Below are 18,090 nucleotides of genomic sequence, written 5' to 3'. Positions count from 1 at the left end.
TTCGTCTCGTAGAATCTCATACCTATATGCACCACGACAACTGGCTGTTCACCCTCCCTTTTCAAAATGTCCTGCACCTGCTATGAGACATCCTTGACCCTTGGACCAGGGAGGCAACATACCATCCTGGAGTCTCGGTTGCGGCCGCAGAAACGCCTATCTATTCCCCTTACAATTGAATTCCCTATCACTATTGCTCTCCCACTCTTTTTCCTGCCCTCCTGTGCAGCAGAGCCAGCCACGGTGCCATGAACTTGGCTGCTGCTGCTCTCCCATGATGAGTCATCCACCTCAACAGTACTCAAAGCGGTGTATCTGTTTTGCAGGGGGATAACCGCAGGGAATCCCTGCACTACCTTCCTTGCACTGCTCTTCCTGTTGGTCTTCCATTCCCTATCTGGCTGTGGACCCTTTACCTGCGGTAAGACCAACTCGCTAATCGTGCTATTCACGTCATTCTCAGCATCGTGCATGCTACAAAGTGAATCCACCCGCAGCTCCAGTTCCGCAATGCGGACCGTCAGGATCTGCAGGCAGATACACTTCCCGCACCCGTAGTCGTCATGCACACTGGAAACGTCCCTGAGTTCCCACATAGTACAGGAGGAGCATAACATGTTACAAAGCTCTCCTGCCATGACTTAACCCCTCGATTAACCTGATTGGGCAACAACAGTGTTAAAAGGTTACTTACTGATAAAGAAAAGAAAAAGAAAAACTACCCACCAATCACCAGCCAATCACTTACTCCCTTGGCTGTGACGTCACCTTTCGATTTCTTTCTACTTCTTTTTTGCCTCCCTGCTGCAGCTGTACCGGTCGGCCTCCTCGATCTCTCACCTCACCGACGACCACCCGCCTCCACGAACTTCCCGGACTCCTCGCTCATGGGCCTTTATAGGCCTCTGGCTCCTCGATCTCCCACCTCACCAACGAACTCCCACCTCCACGAACTCCAAGCACGGAAGACTTGCTTCCACTCCTGAAGTGAGTTCTTTGAAACATAGAAACATAGAAACATAGAAAATAGATGCAGCAGTAGGCCATTCGGCCCTTCTAGCCTGCACCGCCATTCAATGAGTTCATGGCTGAACATGCAACTTCAGTACCCCATTCCTGCTTTCTCGCCATACCCCTTGATCCCCCTAGTAGTAAGGACTTCACCTAACTCCTTTTTGAATATATTTAGTGAATTGGCCTCAACAACTTTCTGTGGTAGAGAATTCCACAGGTTCACCACTCTCTGGGTGAAGAAGTTTCTCCTCATCTCGGTCCTAAATGGCTTACCCCTTATCCTTAGACTGTGTTCCCTGGTTCTGGACTTCCCCAACATTGGGAACATTCTTCCTGCATCTAACCTGTCTAAACCCATCAGAATTTTTAATGTTTCTATGAGGTCCCCTCTCATTCTTCTAAACTCCAGTGAATACAAGCCCAGTTGATCCAGTCTTTCTTGATAGGTCAGTCCCGCCATCCCGGGAATCAGTCTGGTGAACCTTCGCTGCACTCCCTCAATAGCAAGAATGTCCTTCCTCAGGTTAGGAGACCAAAACTGTACACAATACTCCAGGTGTGGCCTCACCAAGGCCCTGTACAACTGTAGCAACAGCTCCCTGCCCCTGCACTCAAATCCCCTCGCTATGAAGACCAACATTCCATTTGCTTTCTTAACCGCCTGCTGTACCTGCATGCCAACCTTCAATGACTGATGTACCATGACACCCAGGTCTCGTTGCACCTCCCCTTTTCCGAATCTGTCACCATTCAGATAATAGTCTGTCTCTCTGTTTTTACCACCAAAGTGGATAACCTCACATTTATCCACATTATACGTCATCTGCCATGCATTTGCACACTCACCTAACCTATCCAAGTCGCTCTGCAGCCTCATAGCATCCTCCTCACAGCTCACACTGCCACCCAACTTAGTGTCATCCGCAAATTTGGAGATATTACATTTAATCCCCTCGTCTAAATCATTAATGTACAGTGTAAACAGCTGGGGCCCCAGCACAGAACCTTGGGGTACCCCGCTAGTCACTGCCTGCCATTCTGAAAAGTACCCATTTACTCCTACTCTTTGCTTCCTGTCTGACAATCAGTTCTCAATCCATGTCAGCACACTACCCCCAATCCCATGTGCTTTAACTTTGCACATTAATCTCTTGTGTGGAACCTTGTCGAAAGCCTTCTGAAAGTCCAAATATACCACATCAACTGGTTCTCCCTTGTCCACTCTACTGGAAATATCCACAAAAAATTCCAGAAGATTTGTCAAGCATGATTTCCCTTTCACAAATCCATGCTGACTTGGACCTATCATGTCACCTCTTTCCAAATGCACTGCTATGACATCCTTAATAATTGATTCCATCATTTTACCCACTACCGATGTCAGGCTGACTGGTCTATAATTCCCTGTTTTCTCTCTCCCTCCTTTTTTAAAAAGTGGGGTTACATTGGCTACCCTCCACTCGATAGGAACTGATCCAGAGTCAATGGAATGTTGGAAAATGACTGTCAATGCATCCGCTATTTCCAAGGCCACCTCCTTAAGTACTCTGGGATGCAGTCCATCAGGCCCTGGGGATTTATCGGCCTTCAATCCCATCAATTTCCCCAACACAATTTCCCGACTAATAAGGATTTCCCTCAGTTCCTCCTCCTTACTAGACCCTCTGACCCCTTTTATATCCGGAAGGTTATTTGCGTCCTCCTTAGTGAATACCGAACCAAAGTACCTGTTCAATTGTTCCGCCATTTCTTTGTTCCCCGTTATGACTTCCCCTGATTCTGACTGCAGGGGACCTACGTTTGTCTTTACTAACCTTTTTCTCTTTACATATCTATAGAAACTTTTGCAATCCATCTTAATGTTCCCTGCAAGCTTCTTCTCGTACTCCATTTTCCCTGCCCTAATCAAACCCTTTGTCCTCCTCTGCTGAGTTCTAAATTTCTCCCAGTCCCCGGGTTCACTGCTATTTCTGGTCAATTTGTATGCCACTTCCTTGGCTTTAATACTATCCCTGATTTCCCTTGATAGCCACGGTTGAGCCACCTTCCCTTTTTTATTTTTTGGTGGCTGAACAGTCCAATACAAGAGCCACAGACTCTGTCACAGTTGGGACAGATAGTCGTTGAGGGGAGGGGTGGGTGGGACTCGTTTGCTGCATGCTCTTTCCGCTGCCTGCGCTTGATTTCTGCATGCTTTCGGCGTTGAGACTCGAAGTGCTCAGCACCCTGCCAGATGCATTTCCTCCATTTAGGCCGGTCTTGGGCCAGGGACTCCCAGGTATCAGTGGGAATGTTGCATTTTATCAGGGAGGCTTTGAGGGTGTCCTTGTAGCGTTTCCGCATAGTCATAATCATGATGAAGGCTATCGCCAGGTCGCACGTTTGGTGGCCCGGCATTGATTCGGAATTGGAGCCATGCGTACACCAATGCAACACTTGCTCACAGTTGAGCAATGAACCAAGGGAGGCCCCACTGAGTCTGTGGTCATGGCTCTCCAAACTGTGGTCAAGGGTCCACATAGATTTCACTGGCTCCTTTTTAGGAAAGATGTTCCTAGTAGCAGTGGACGCTTACTCTAAATGGATTGAATGTACAATAATGTCATCAGAACATAAGAACATAAGAATTAGGAACAGGAGTAGGCCATCTAGCCCCTCGAGTCTGCTCCGCCATTCAACAAGATCATGGCTGATCTGGCCGTGGACTCAGCTCCACTTACCCACCCGCTCCCCGCAACCCTTAATTCCCTTATTGGTTAAAAATCTATCTATCAGTGATTTGAATACATTCAATGAGCTAGCCTCAACTGCTTCCCTGGGCAGAGAATTCCACAGATTCACAATCCTCTGGGAGAAGAAATTCCTTCTCAACTCAGTTTTAAATTGGCTCCCCTGTATTTTGAGGCTGTGCCCCCTAGTTCTAGTCTCCCCGACCAGTGGAAACAATCTCTCTGCCTCTATCTTGTCTATCCCTTTCATTATTTTAAATGTTTCTATAAGATCACCCCTCATCCTTCTGATCTCCAACGAGTAAAGACCCAGTCTACTCAATCTATCATCATAAGGTAACCCCCTCATCTCTGGAATCAGCCTAGTGAATCGTCTCTGTACCCCCTCCAAAGCTAGTATATCCTTCCTTAAGTAAGGTGACCAAAACTGCACGCAGTACTCCAGGTGCGGCCTCACCAATACCCCGTATAGTTGCAGCAGGACCTCCCTGCTTTTGTACTCCATCCCTCTCGCAATGAAGGCCAACATTCCATTCGCTTTCCTGATTACCTGCTGCACCTGTAAACTAACTTTTTGGGATTCATGCACAAGGACCCCCAGGTCCCTCTGCACTGCAGCATGTTGTAATTTCTCTCCATTCAAATAATATTCCCTTTTACTGTTTTTTTTTCCAAGGTGGATGACCTCACATTTTCCGATATTGTATTCCATCTGCCAAACCTTAGCCCATTCGCTTAACCTATCTAAATCTCTTTGCAGCCTCTCTGTGTCCTCTACACAACCCGCTTTCCCACTAATCTTTGTGTCATCTGCAATTCTGTTACACTACACTCTGTCCCCTCTTCCAGGTCATCTATGTATATTGTAAACAGTTGTGATCCCAGCACCGATCCCTGTGGCAGACTACTAACCACCGATTTCCAACCTGAAAAGGACCCATTTACCCCGACTCTCTGCTTTCTGTTAGCCAGCCAATTCTCTATCCATGCTAATACATTTCCTCTGACTCCGCGTACCTTTATCTTCTGCAGTAACCTTTTGTGTGGCACCTTATCGAATGCCTTTTGGAAATCTAAATACACCACATCCATCGGTACACCTCTATCCACCATGCTCGTTAAATCCTCAAAGAATTCCAGTAAATTAGTTAAACATGATTTCCCCTTCATGAATCCATGTTGCGTCTGCTTGTTTGCACTATTCCTATCTAGCTGTCCCGCTATTTCTTCCTTAATGATAGTTTCAAGCATTTTCTCCACTACAGACGTTAAACTAACCGGCCTATAGTTACCTGCCTTTTGTCTGCCCCCTTTTTTAAACAGAGGCGTTACATTAGCTCTTTCCAATCCGCTGGTACCTCCCCAGAGTCCAGAGAATTTTAGTAGATTATAACGAATGCATCTGCTATAACTTCCGCCATCTCTTTTAATACCCTGGGATGCATTTCATCAGGACCAGGGGACTTGTCTACCTTGAGTCCCATTAGCTTGTCCAGCACTACCCCCCTAGTGATAGTGATTGTCTCAAGGTCCTCCCTTCCCACATTCCCGTGACCAGCAATTTTTGGCATGGTTTTTGTATCTTCCACTGTGAAGACCGAAGCAAAATAATTGTTTAAGGTCTCAGCCATTTCCACATTTCCCATTATTAAATCCCCCTTTTCATCTTCTAAGGGACCAACATTTACTTTAGTCACTCTTTTCCATTTTATATATCGGTAAAAGCTTTTACTATCTATTTTTATGTTTTGCGCAAGTTTACTTTCATAATCTATCTTTCCTTTCTTTATTGCTTTCTTAATCATTCTTTGCTGTCGTTTAAAATGTTCCCAATCTTCTAGTTTCCCACTAACCTTGGCCACCTTATATGCATTGGTTTTTAATTTGATGCTCTCCTTGGTTATCCACGGCTGGTTATCCCTTCTCTTACCGCCTTTCTTTTTCACTGGAATATATTTTTGTTGAGCACTATGAAAGAGCTCCTTAAAAGTCCTCCACTGTTCCTCAATTGTGCCACCGTTTAGTTTGTGTTCCCAGTCTACTTTAGCCAACTCTGCCCTCATCCCACTGTAGTCCCCTTTGTTTAAGCATAGTACGCTCGTTTGAGACACTACTTCCTCACCCTCAATCTGTATTACAAATTCAACCATACTGTGATCACTCATTCTGAGAGGATCTTTTACTGGGAGATCGTTTATTATTCCTGTCTCATTACACAGGACCAGATCTAAGATAGCTTGCTCCCTTGTAGGTTCTGTAACATACTGTTCTAAGAAACAATCCCGTATGCATTCTATGAATTCCTCCTTAAGGCTCCCCCGTGCGATTTGATTTGACCAATCGATATGTAGGTTAAAATCCCCCATGATTACTGCCGTTCCTTTTTCACATGCCTCCATTATTCCCTTGATTATTGTCCGCCCCACCGTGAAGTTATTATTTGGGGGCCTATAATCTACGCCCACCAGTGACTTTTTCCCCTTACTATCTCTAATCTCCACCCACAATGATTCAACATTTTATTCATTAGAGCCAATATCGTCTCTCACAACTGCCCTGATATCATCCTTTATTAACAGAGCTACCCCACCTCCTTTCCCTTCTTGTCTATCTTTCCAAATTTTCAGATACCCCTGTATGTTTAATTCCCAGTCTTGGCCACCCTGCAACCACGTTTCTGTAATGGCCACCATTTGTCATGATTTGTGCCGTCAACTCATTTACTTTGTTTCGAATGATGCGTGCATTTAGGTAAAGTGTTTTAATCCTAGTTTTTAAAACATGATTTTTAGTTTTGACCCCTCCTGCAGCCCCTTTAAATTCATACATATTGTCCCTTCCTATCACCTTGTGGTTTACACTTACCCCAGTGCTACTCTGCTCTGTTGCCTTCTGCCTTTCTTGGGGTTCTGTTCATCTGAGCTCTCACCCACTCTAACTAGCTCAGAGCCCTCTCCTGGGTTCCCATCCCCCTGCCAAGCTAGTTTAAAGCCCTCCCAACCGCACTATCAAAACCACCCGCGAGAACATTGGTCCCGTCTCTGTTGAGTTGTAACCTGTCCGACTTGTACAGGTCCCACCTACCCCAGAAGCGGTCCCAATTGTTCAGGAAACTAAAGCCCTCCCTCCAACACCAATGCCCCAGCCGTGTATTTTTCTGACTAGCCTTCCTATTTCTACCCTCACTAGTATGTGGCACTGGCAGTAATCCCGAGATTACCACCTTTGAGGTCCTGGCTTTCAATCTTACTCCTAGCTCCCTAAACTCAGCTTTCAGGACCTCACCCCTCTTTCTACCTATGTCGTTGGTACCAATGTCGTCATGCACATCCACTGCCACCATTGAAAGCCTCCGGGCCATGTTCGTCACCCATGGTTTGCCCGACGTCCTTGTTAGTGACAATGGACCATGCTTCACCAGCTCGGAATTCAACGAGTTCATGACCCGCAATGGCATCAAGCATGTCAGGTCTGCGCCATTTAAGCTTTAAGCCCGCATCCAATGGTTCCCCCTACAGAATTGCTAATGAAGAGAGCACTCAAAAACAAGGCTCTCCTTAGTCCAGCTGGATCTCAATGATCATGTCGAAACCTGGCATCACCGGCATAACATGTATCATGATCACGCGGCTACATCACACGACATTGAAGTTAATGATCCTGTGTTTGTTCTTAATTATGGTCATGGTCCCAAATGGGTTGCTGGCACCGTGTTAGCCAAGGAGGGGAATAGAGTGTTTGTTGTCAAACTTTTGAACAGACAAACATGCAAAAAGCACTTAAATCAGACCAAACTGCGGTTCGCTGACAACCAAGAACAGTTTGAAGAGGACATTACCCTCATTGATCCACTCACACACACCCAACCAGCAATTGACCTCGCAGTCAACCACGAGGATGAACTCACCATGCCTGACAGTCCGATCAGACCAGCCACACCGCAGTGCAGCAATGATCCGACTGACTCATACCAGGACTTTAACTCAGGCGATCAACCCGTGAATGTAGAGCCCCGGATCGCCTCAACTTGTAAATAACTTGTACATAAGACTTTGGGGGAGGAATGATGTTATGTATGTAAACATTACCAATGTGTAAGACTTGCCACCTGGGGGCGCACCTGTGGGAGACCCGAGGATCACCTGCACACCCTGGGCAAGCAGGTATAAAAGGCAGTCTACCATGCTGCTTACTCACTCTGGAGTTACAATAAAGAGACCAAGGTCACAACAGTTTGAGCTTAAGATATACAGTCTTGTGGAGTTATTCTGAACATAATAAATCCTGTTGTTGCATTTATGTTCATTTCCATTGAACTGTACTAGTATCTTTATATCATTTTTGTGATGACTTAAATCAATTGGAAATAATAGTTTAGTTTTAGCTTTGTTTCTTTGGTGTGCCCAGGACTCAACTGGTCTAGGATGTCTCAGGAGATGAAATGGGCTGTATTGATACCATGATGGGGTACATGGTCTGAGGAATGAGAATGGCCCCCTCCTATTTCTCATCTACATGCTGCCCCGCGGCGACACCATCTGAAAACACAGTCAGGTTCTACATGTATGCTGACGACACCCAGCTCTCCCTCACCAATATCCCTTTCCACCCCTCCACTGTCTCTAAATTGTCAGACTGCTTATCCGACATCCCGTACTGGATAGGAACATAGAAACAGGAGTAGGCCATTGAGCCACTCGAACCTGTTCCGCCATTCAATGAGATCATGGCTGATCTGCGACTTAACTCCATATACCTGCCTTTACCCCATATACCTTAATACCTTTCATTAACAAAAAGCTATCAATCTCAGATTTAACATTAACAATTGATCTCACATCAATTGCCATTTGCGGATCAGTGTTCCAAACTTCTACCACTCTTTGTGAGGAGAAGTGTGTCCTAATTTCACTTCTGAAAGGTCTGGCTCTAATTTTTAGACTATGCCCCCAAGTCCGAGAATCCCCAATCAGTGGAAATAATTTATTTCTATCTATTTTATCTGTTCCCCTTAATATCTTGAACACTTTGATCAGTTCACCCCTTTTCTTCTAAATTCTAGGGAATACAGCCCTAATTTGTGTAATCTCTCCTCATAACTTAACCCTTGAATTCCAGGTATTATTCTGGTAAACTTACGCTGTACTCCCTCCAAGGCCTACGGTGTGGTGCCTAAGGTATGAATTGCTCATAATACTCTGGGTCTAACCAGGGTTTTGTAGATCTGTGGCATAACTTCTACCCCCTTGTATTCTAATCCTCTCGATATAAAGGCTAGCATTCCATTAGCCTTTTTGATTATTTTCTGTACCTGTCCATGACATTTTAATGATCTATGAACCTGGACCCCCAAGTCTCTTTGGATCTCCACTACTTTTAGCTTTTCACCATTTGGAAAGTACCTTGTTCCATCCTTTTTAGGTCTCAAGTGGATGACCTCACATTTGCCAACATTGAAATCCTTTTGCCACAGTTTTGCCCATTCACTTAATCTGTCGATATCCCTTTGTAATTTTATGCTTTCACCGACATTGTCTACAATGCCGCTATCTTTGTGTCATCGGTAAATTTGGATATATGACTTTCTATGCCATCAACTAAGTTGCTAATAAATACTATGAATAGCTGAGGCCTCAGCACAAATCCCTGCGGGACACCTGCAATTAGAGTACCTACCCATTATCCCTATTGTCTGTTTCCTGATGCTCAGCCAATTTCCTAACCAGGTCAATAATTTGCCCTCAGTTCCATGGGCTTCCACTTTAGTTAACAGTCTCGTAAGTGGGACTTTATCAAATGCCTTCTGGAAGTCCATATAAATAACATCCGTAGACATTCCCCTGTCCACTACTTTAGTCACCTCCTCAAAAAATTCAATCAGTTTGTCAGGCATGACCTACCTTTCACAAATCCATGCTGGCTCTCTCTGATCAACTGAAAGTTTTCGAGGTTTTCAGTCACCCTATCCTTAATTATAAGCTCCAGCAATTTCCTGACAACAGATGTTAGGCTAACTGGTGTATAATTCCCTGGTTTCCCTCTCGCCATTCTTAAATAGTGCAGTGACATGCACAATTTTCCAATCTAAATGAATAACTCCTGAATCGAGAGAACTTTGGAAGATTATAGTTATATAAGATTATAGCAGAAATTTTCTCCAACTATATATTGGGACGACTGAAACCATTGCCTTCTGTCCCCGCCACAAATACATTTCCCAACCCAGCAAGTCCGTCCCTCTCCCTGGCAACTGTATTAGACTGTTCGCAATCTTAGTGTAATATTTGACCCCAAGATGAGCCTCCGACCATATATCCGCACCATCACTAAGACCACCTACTTCCAGCTCCGTAACATTGCCTGACTCCGCCCCTGCCTCAGCTCATCTGCTGCTGAAACCCTCATCCGTGGCTTTATTACCTCTAGACTTGACTATTCCAACGCACTTCTGACTGTCCTCCCTTCTGCCACCCTCCATAAACTTAAGCTCATCTAAAACTCTGCTGCCCATATTGTAACTCGTACCAAGTCCCATTCCCGTATCACTCCTGTGCTCACTCACCTACACCTACACTGGCTCCCAGTTAAGCAATGCCTTGATTTTCAAATTCTTATATTTGTTTTCAAATCCCTCCATGGCATCGCCCCATCCTACCTCTGTAACCTTCTCTAGCTCTACAACCCTCCAAGATGTCTGCGCTCCTCCAATTCTGGCCTCTTGTGCATCCCCAATTTTAATTGCTCCACCATTGGTGGCCGCACCTTCAGCTGCTGAGGCTCTTAGCTCTGGAACTCCCTCCCTAAACTTCTCTGCCTCTCTTTCCTCCTTTAAGGCGCTCCTTAAAACCTATCTCTTTCTCCAAGCTTTTGGCCATCTGCCCTAATGGCTCAGTGTCAAATTTTGTTTGATAACGCTCCTGTGAAGTGCCTTTGGACATTTTACTACGTTAAAAGCATTATATTAATGCAAGTTGTTTTGTTATTGTTGGAGGGTTGTGAATCTTTGGAATTCTCTACCCAAGAGGCTCAGTCGTTCAGTATATTCAAAACGGAATTAGATAGACTTTTGGATATTAAGAGAATTCACCCTGAACTCCGATGGGTCACTGACCCTCCCAATGCCTGCCCCCAACCAGGCCTCGGACCACCTACCACCACGGGCGCTACCCAGCGCCAAGCCTGCGGCCAACATCTCGCCGTAGGCAACTAGGCACATATAGCAGTGCCTGGTTTCCAGTCGTCTTGGACCCCCTTACCACTGGATCAAGACCTCGCTCAGCTAAGCCCGTGTGGTAGCCGGTGTGCAATGGCCACCCCACGTTAAAATAACTCACGCACAGGCATCTTCCACTCTGTTTGGCTCGTATATTGGACTGTTCAGCCACCAAAGAACTCACTTCAGGAGTGGAAGCAAGTCTTCCTCGATTCCGAGGGACTGCCTATGATGATGATGATGAAGAGAATCAAGGGATATGAGGACAGCATGGGAAGGTGGAATTGAGGTCAAAGATCAGTGGAGCAGGCTCGAAGAGCCGAATGGCCTACTCCTACACCTATTTCTAATGTTCTTATGGAATGAAGGGACTTAATGAATAAATTGGACTAAACTTGTTATTTAATTTTAAGTTTTCTCCTTTTACATGATCTTCTCATGCCACATGCTAACTGAGGCCAAGAAGATGGAGTTTTCTATTTTCAGTCTTTCCATAACAGAGTAGAGGCGATGTGGCTAAAGTCAGAACATTGGCCTCTGGGAAATCATGGATGCAAATAGATGTTCACTGTTACATGGCAGTATGCATTGAAGAGTCTTGTATCAATACACTGTCCTGCAATTTAATCGTTAAACTCTGTTTAAAATAAAAAATCATTAAGAATTTCCAAATATGTAATCATTTTGTTCAGTATTTGTAAAATCAACGTGTTAACTTCAGGTAATTAGAATCAAACATATTTTTTCCACTTGACACCCAAAATGCTGGTCTTTCATTGGGCTTAAGTCTGTATGATTTACTAGCAGCTATTAAGTGTAAAACAGAGATTTATGGATGACATAATTGTTTAGGAAGTAAAGATGTTTGCATAACCAGAGATAAAAGGAAAAACTGTGCATGCTGAAAATCTGAAATATAAACTGAAAATGCAAGCAGGTCATTCAGCATCTGAAAGTCTATCTTCCTCTTTCAGTTCATGATCAATCTGCTGTGCATATCTAGCATTTTATGATTACTAGTCGATTTCTCATGACATCTCATGATTTAAGACCAAGGGGTAGAAATTGAATGCTCCCATTTTCTGGGCGCAATGAGGCCCAATTTCAGGGACGAACACCCTGCACCCCAAGGATGCCTGAAAGAAACAGTCAACCTGAAATTGGGTCAAGCCATTTTTCAGGCATCTGGGCTAACTGCCTAAAATAGGCATTAAGGCCCTTGCATATGCTAATGGGAGCCCTTCCATTTGTTTTAGGACCCCTCGGGGAAATTGTGCTACCCTGAGCGGAGCAAAGGTTGGACCTGCACCACTCTAGCTTAGCCAACTGTCGTCTCTGAAAAGGTACGCGTTATTATTTTTTTTAATTGATCTGGAGCCAGGAGGGGCAGGAGCACCCCTCCCAGCTCCACAGCACTCCTGACAGAGAAGACAGTGTGCTTTGTTTTACATTGAATAGTTCAATGTATTTATGCAACCTAATACCCTGTTTGCTTTAGCTGCAGCTTCTCGACATTGGTCATGAACCTTTAGAGAGTTGTGAACAATAACAACAAAAACTCTTTCTCAACTGATTTTAATTCCGTAGCATGTAGTGTGTAAGTACACTTGGTATTGGCCCTTCCCAAATGCATTACACTGCGCTTATCTAAATTAAAGGCCATTTTCCAGAGTCTGGTCCATTCCCCCAGCACATTGCTTGCAGATGTCCCTTTGAAGATGACCATACTCGTGCCAGCTAACCAATTAGTCACATTTTAGTATCATCTGCAAACTGGCAGACTATTTCCCCCAACACCCACATCTAGGTCATTAATGAAAATAGTAAAAAGCAATAGCCCCTCCGGAATACCACTAGTAACCGGCTTCCAGGGAGATCTATAACCATTAACCACAACTTTCTGCCTACGGGAATGTAGCCAATTCACAATCCATTGTAACAGCCCTCCACCAATCCCTCAAGATTCTGTCTTGTGTAGTAACCTATTGTAGGGGACCTTATCAATGGCTTTTTGGAAGTCCAAGTAGACAACGTCTACCGGGATGCCCTAATCCACTAGCCTTGCAACTTCCTCAAAATAATCTTGTAGATTAGTTAGACACGACCTCCTTTTCCAGAAGCCGTGTTGAGTGTCTCTGAGGATATCCTCCCTATCTAGGTGATCATAGAGATAATTTAATCTGTAAAATAATTTGTTTCAGCCTAATTTATGCTTACACATTTCTGGTTAGCCATTTTACTTTAGTTTTTCCATGTGTCCTTTTAATAACCATACATGTCTTCCTTTTGCTTGAAAATAGTTTTAAAAACTACCCATTTATTCTCAGCATCTATTTCTCTACCCAATAGGCTAATCAACCTCCATCAAGTCTTTTGCTAGTTTATTGAAATTAGCCCTCCTGAAGTAAAGAGCCAACATTAAATTGTAAACACCTCTTTTCCCGGTCCATTGATGACTGTATTGGTGCCGTTTCCTGCTCTCGCCCTGAACTTGAAAATTTCATTCACTTTGCAACCAATTTCCACCCTTCCCTCACCTTCACATGGTCCATCTCCGACTCTTCCCTTCCCTTCCTCGACTTCTCTGTCTCCATTTCTAGGGATAGGCTTTCGACCAATACTCACTGACTCCCACAGCTACCTGGACTACATTTCCTCCCACCCCACATCCTAAAAGGACTCCATTCCATTCTCCCAGTTTCTCCATCTCTGTTGCATCTGCTCTGTCGACACCACCTTTCACACCAGTGCCTCTGATTTGTCTTCCTTTTTCCTCAACTGAGGATTCCCCTCCGCTGTGGTTAACATGGCCCTCGACCGTGTCCATTCTATTTCCTGCACCTCTACTCTCACCCCTTCTCCTCCCGCTCAGAATCCTGACAGGGTTCCCCTTGTCCTCACCTTTCACCCCACCAGCCTCCACGTTCAACGGATCATCCTCTGCAATTTCCGCCACCTCCAGCGTGATCCCAACACCAATCACATTTTCCCCTCCCCTCTCAGCATTCCCAAGGGACCGCTGCCTCCGCGACACCCTGGTCCATTCCACAGTCACCCCCAGCATCCCCTCCCCTTCCCAAGGCACCTTCCCGTACTAGTGCAGGAAATGCAACACCTGCCCTTTTACCTTCTCCCTTCCCACTATCCAGGGCCCCACTTCCAGGTGAAACAGCGATTTACTTGTAGTTCTTTCAATTTAGTATACTGTATTCGCTGCTCACGATGGGGTCTCCTCTACATTGGGGAGACCAAGCGTAGATTGGGTGACCGCTTTGCTGAACACCTCCATTCAGTCCATAAGTGTGACCCTGAGCTTTCGGTTGCCTGTCACTTTAATTCTCCACTCCACTCCCACTCTGACCTCTCCGACTTCGGACTCCAGCACTGTTCCAATGAAGCTCAATGCAAGCTCGAGGAACAGCATCTCATCTTTCATTTAGGCACTTTACAGCCTTCTGGACTTGATATCAAGTTCAACAATTTCAGAGCATAATCTCTGGGCATTTTTGGCTCCTCCCCTCCCCCCCTCCCCATTTTATGTTTTTGTTTCTGCTTTCTTCCCTTTTTTTTCCTCTTTGTCTCTCCTGGCAGCTAGTCATTACTCCACTATTCACACCCTATCCAGATTTGCCTTTTTCTAACTTCTGTCATTACCATTCCAATTTGGCCCATCATCCCTTTTGTCTCTCTAATCTCTCCTGCCTTCCACCCTCTCATGGACCTTCCCTTTTGTTCTTTCTTCCCCTCCCCCTTTCAGTGATTAAGAATGTGCTCTTTTCGAACATTCAGCAAGTCTGATGAAGGGTCAATGATCCGAAATGTTAACTTTGTTTTTCTCTCCACAGATGCTGCCTGACCTGCTAAGATTTCCAGCCATTTTCTGTTTTTATATTAAATCGTAAACAGCCTTTGCTTGGCTAATAAGATTAACAACCTCTCTAACAACTTCAAAGTGGAAGAATTATTATCATTCTGGTACAGTTACGAGGTGAATTTGGCATAGTACTGTAAGAATACTTAATCAGGCTCAAAACAGCTATAGCAGCATCTTGACACTATGATAGGTCTATTAACATTGTGGAGGCCTATCACAGCACCACCTAGAGGTGTGCTGATACTGCAAGTAGATATTGACACATTCACAATGGAGTTTGCCATAGGCAGAGCCTGCCATAGGAGGTTACAATGCATTTTGAAATAGAATGCTGAAATGCAGTCAGCATTTTTAATATATAATAGATGTAAACATATTCTTTTGAAGCTGTCCATACTCTTGTATAAGAATGAGCCTCTTTCTTTGCAGTCATATTAATTATTTATTTGTTGGAAAGTTAACAAGTTTTAAACATGTCTTTCAGTATATTTGTACAGTACTATATATATGCTTATGTTTATCATTATTCAGTCCTTTTGTTAGCATTACAGTGTTAACTCATCTGTTACCCTGTCATCATTGTACACAGTGCTATTGCTCAATTTTATGACTAAGTGACTGAGCTTCAGTGTTTTTACATATTTTTGCTTTACGGTGTAGTTACATTTTGTATCATCTTTTCATAACTACTCTTTGATTTATGAGGTTGTTCTGTATGTTAGAACACAAGAATCCAGGAAATGAGGAAAAAGCCAGACCATCAAGCCTGTATCTTTTACAGACCATGTATGATATGCCCTATCAATGATTCTATTCCATTAATTTAAAGTCTGATACATCATATAGTTTGTATGGCTGTAGCTGAATGCAGACCTCCGGAGTCAGACAGGTGAGTGAGCAACACAGAGCAACCCACAGGCAGACTATTCTTCGTAAAACACTGGATCCTGTCATTTATCATGTTGTTTATATCAGTTTGGCTGAATTTACTCAGCAGTAGTAATTCTTCTGCTAGGTATACTGTGAAATGAATTTGGGCCATTTCAATCTTGTTCTGGGTGGTTATAAGAAGCTATAGCACAAGACTGCCACTAATTAAACTGCCCTGATTTGGTAATCTCACTCAAAGAGGCTACAGAACAGCTGCTACTAGAAGTGAAACATTCTATAATGGTACAAAAAGTATATATTTTTTTCTTGGGCTGTGAACAACACTGACAAGGCAGTATTTATTGCCCCCTGAGGGCATTAAGAATCAAACATATAGTGTGGAATTGGAGTCACATGTAGGCCAGACCAAGTATGAGTGGAAGGTTCCCTTCCCTGAAGGACATTAGTGAACCAATTGTTTTTTTTTTACAAAAATCCAGTAACTTTCATGGTCATTTTCAAATTACCAGAAGTTTTGAATTCAGTTTCATGCTAGCATTTGAAATCCGAACCCTCAGGTTGCTAGTCAAGTACTATACCCACTAGGATACCCTATGCTTGAGGCTTATGCTCTTTGTTAGGGCAGAGTGAAAGGAACTTTACCCTGCAACTAATCATGTTATACCTGATCTGGGAGTGCTTGATACTCACACCATGTGTCCCAGATGGAAAATCCTCTATTCCCCAGCACTAACTTTCCTAGAATTGATGAGTACAAAATTCACATAAAAAGCAAAAATGTTACCACAGTAATCTTCAAAAATGGATATTGTAGCAGACATGATGTAATTATATAACTCGTATAAAATGTTGTCTTGATTGTTTTCATCATTAGGTATGCAGGTGTGTGCATGATGTGATATTCGCCGATGGCATGATATCCCTAATTGTATCTCTTTGGGAATGTTTAACTGACACAATTTAGCAGTGATGCAGTAACAGTGCAATTCAGCCAAAACTGATCAGCTGGCCAAGGCCATTTTATTAACCAGAGGATTCTCAGATCGTCCACAGATCCGGGATTTTCCCTTGCTCGTTTTAACTATTAGAATATTATGCTGCTACATAAAGCATTTGGAGTCTGGAATTTCTTGTCTGATGTTTTTTCTTCAAAATATCATTATCCATAGTTAAGTCATTAGCAGAAAACCAAGGTGATGTAATGTTATTCTGTCATTTAATATCTTTGAGTGCTTTCATCGAATGTTTCATTCTCTCACCCCACCCCCCGCCCCCCGAAGGATCTGATTTCACACTGGAATACAGTTCCATATGTGCCATTTGTTCGCCAGTACCTTGTATGAGTGACCATTCTTTATCTGCGAGTGTTGGCAGATTATTCAATCATGGGGATATATTCCAGCTGAACCCAATCATGTCCTTTCCCAACATCCACAAGTATGCACTTCCCAGCACAGGTTGTTGGATAGCAATCAGGAGCTGGCTGATTTTTATTCTCCCCTCGCCCAGGGATGCCAAGTCCAGCTGAGATCAACTAGCTGAGCACAGACTGGGCATTGAACCTGGGGCTTTCCACGTCTGTATGGCTCACCAGCACTATGCTGTAGCAGCGAAAAGAATGATAACAAGGATTGATTATGTATGTTGCACGACTGACTGTATTATTTGCTGGGTTCCTGATGAGAGAGGTGTCAAGTGGAAGTTATGATGCCTACCAGCAGAAAGAGGGGAAACTGGAGTGGGAAATCGTGCCTATTCATCCAGCTATGGAGGCTAATTGTTGTGGCTAGGAGCAGGCCACTTACTACCATTATGACAGCAATATAGAAGCATAGAAAGAAAAAAAATCACATACGTTGTCTCTGGCTGCATCTTGTCAGTCAATAAGTACTAGCCAGCATGATCTTGGCACACTTTTGGGGCAACTGAATCTTTCAACTCCCCTCCCCCCATCATTCCACCCTTAGCGTGCACATGCACCACCTGTGCATAGCATCAGAAAATTAACCCTTATACTGGCAATCGCATTAAGGGAGGCCACCATTGATCTTTACCAGAGAGGCTTGCTTTACAGTAGATGCAGCTTTACTCTGTATCCAATCCCTGTTGTACTGGCCTGCAGTGCTTAATGAGGCAGTGTAGGAGGAGCAATATGTGTAAATTTTGCGAGGCCCCGCTACCGACATTTGCAGCCTCGTTACCATATTAAAATTAGGCGATAAATTTTCAGGGTCCAAATTTAATAACTTCAGTGAGACTCTGCCCACAGCGCAAGCCATGTCCATAAAAATTATGTGCTGTTTGGGAGCTGTCCCGCTGAAATTGGCCTCTTAAAGTGAGGAAGTTTCTTTTGGCTGTTATTTTTACAT

The sequence above is a fragment of the Pristiophorus japonicus genome, chromosome 8 (genome assembly GCF_044704955.1).
Source record: "Pristiophorus japonicus isolate sPriJap1 chromosome 8, sPriJap1.hap1, whole genome shotgun sequence".
Classification (NCBI taxonomy): domain Eukaryota; kingdom Metazoa; phylum Chordata; class Chondrichthyes; family Pristiophoridae; genus Pristiophorus; species Pristiophorus japonicus.
The sequence above is the reverse complement of the archived record's forward strand: the minus strand, read 5'-3'. Positions refer to the sequence as shown.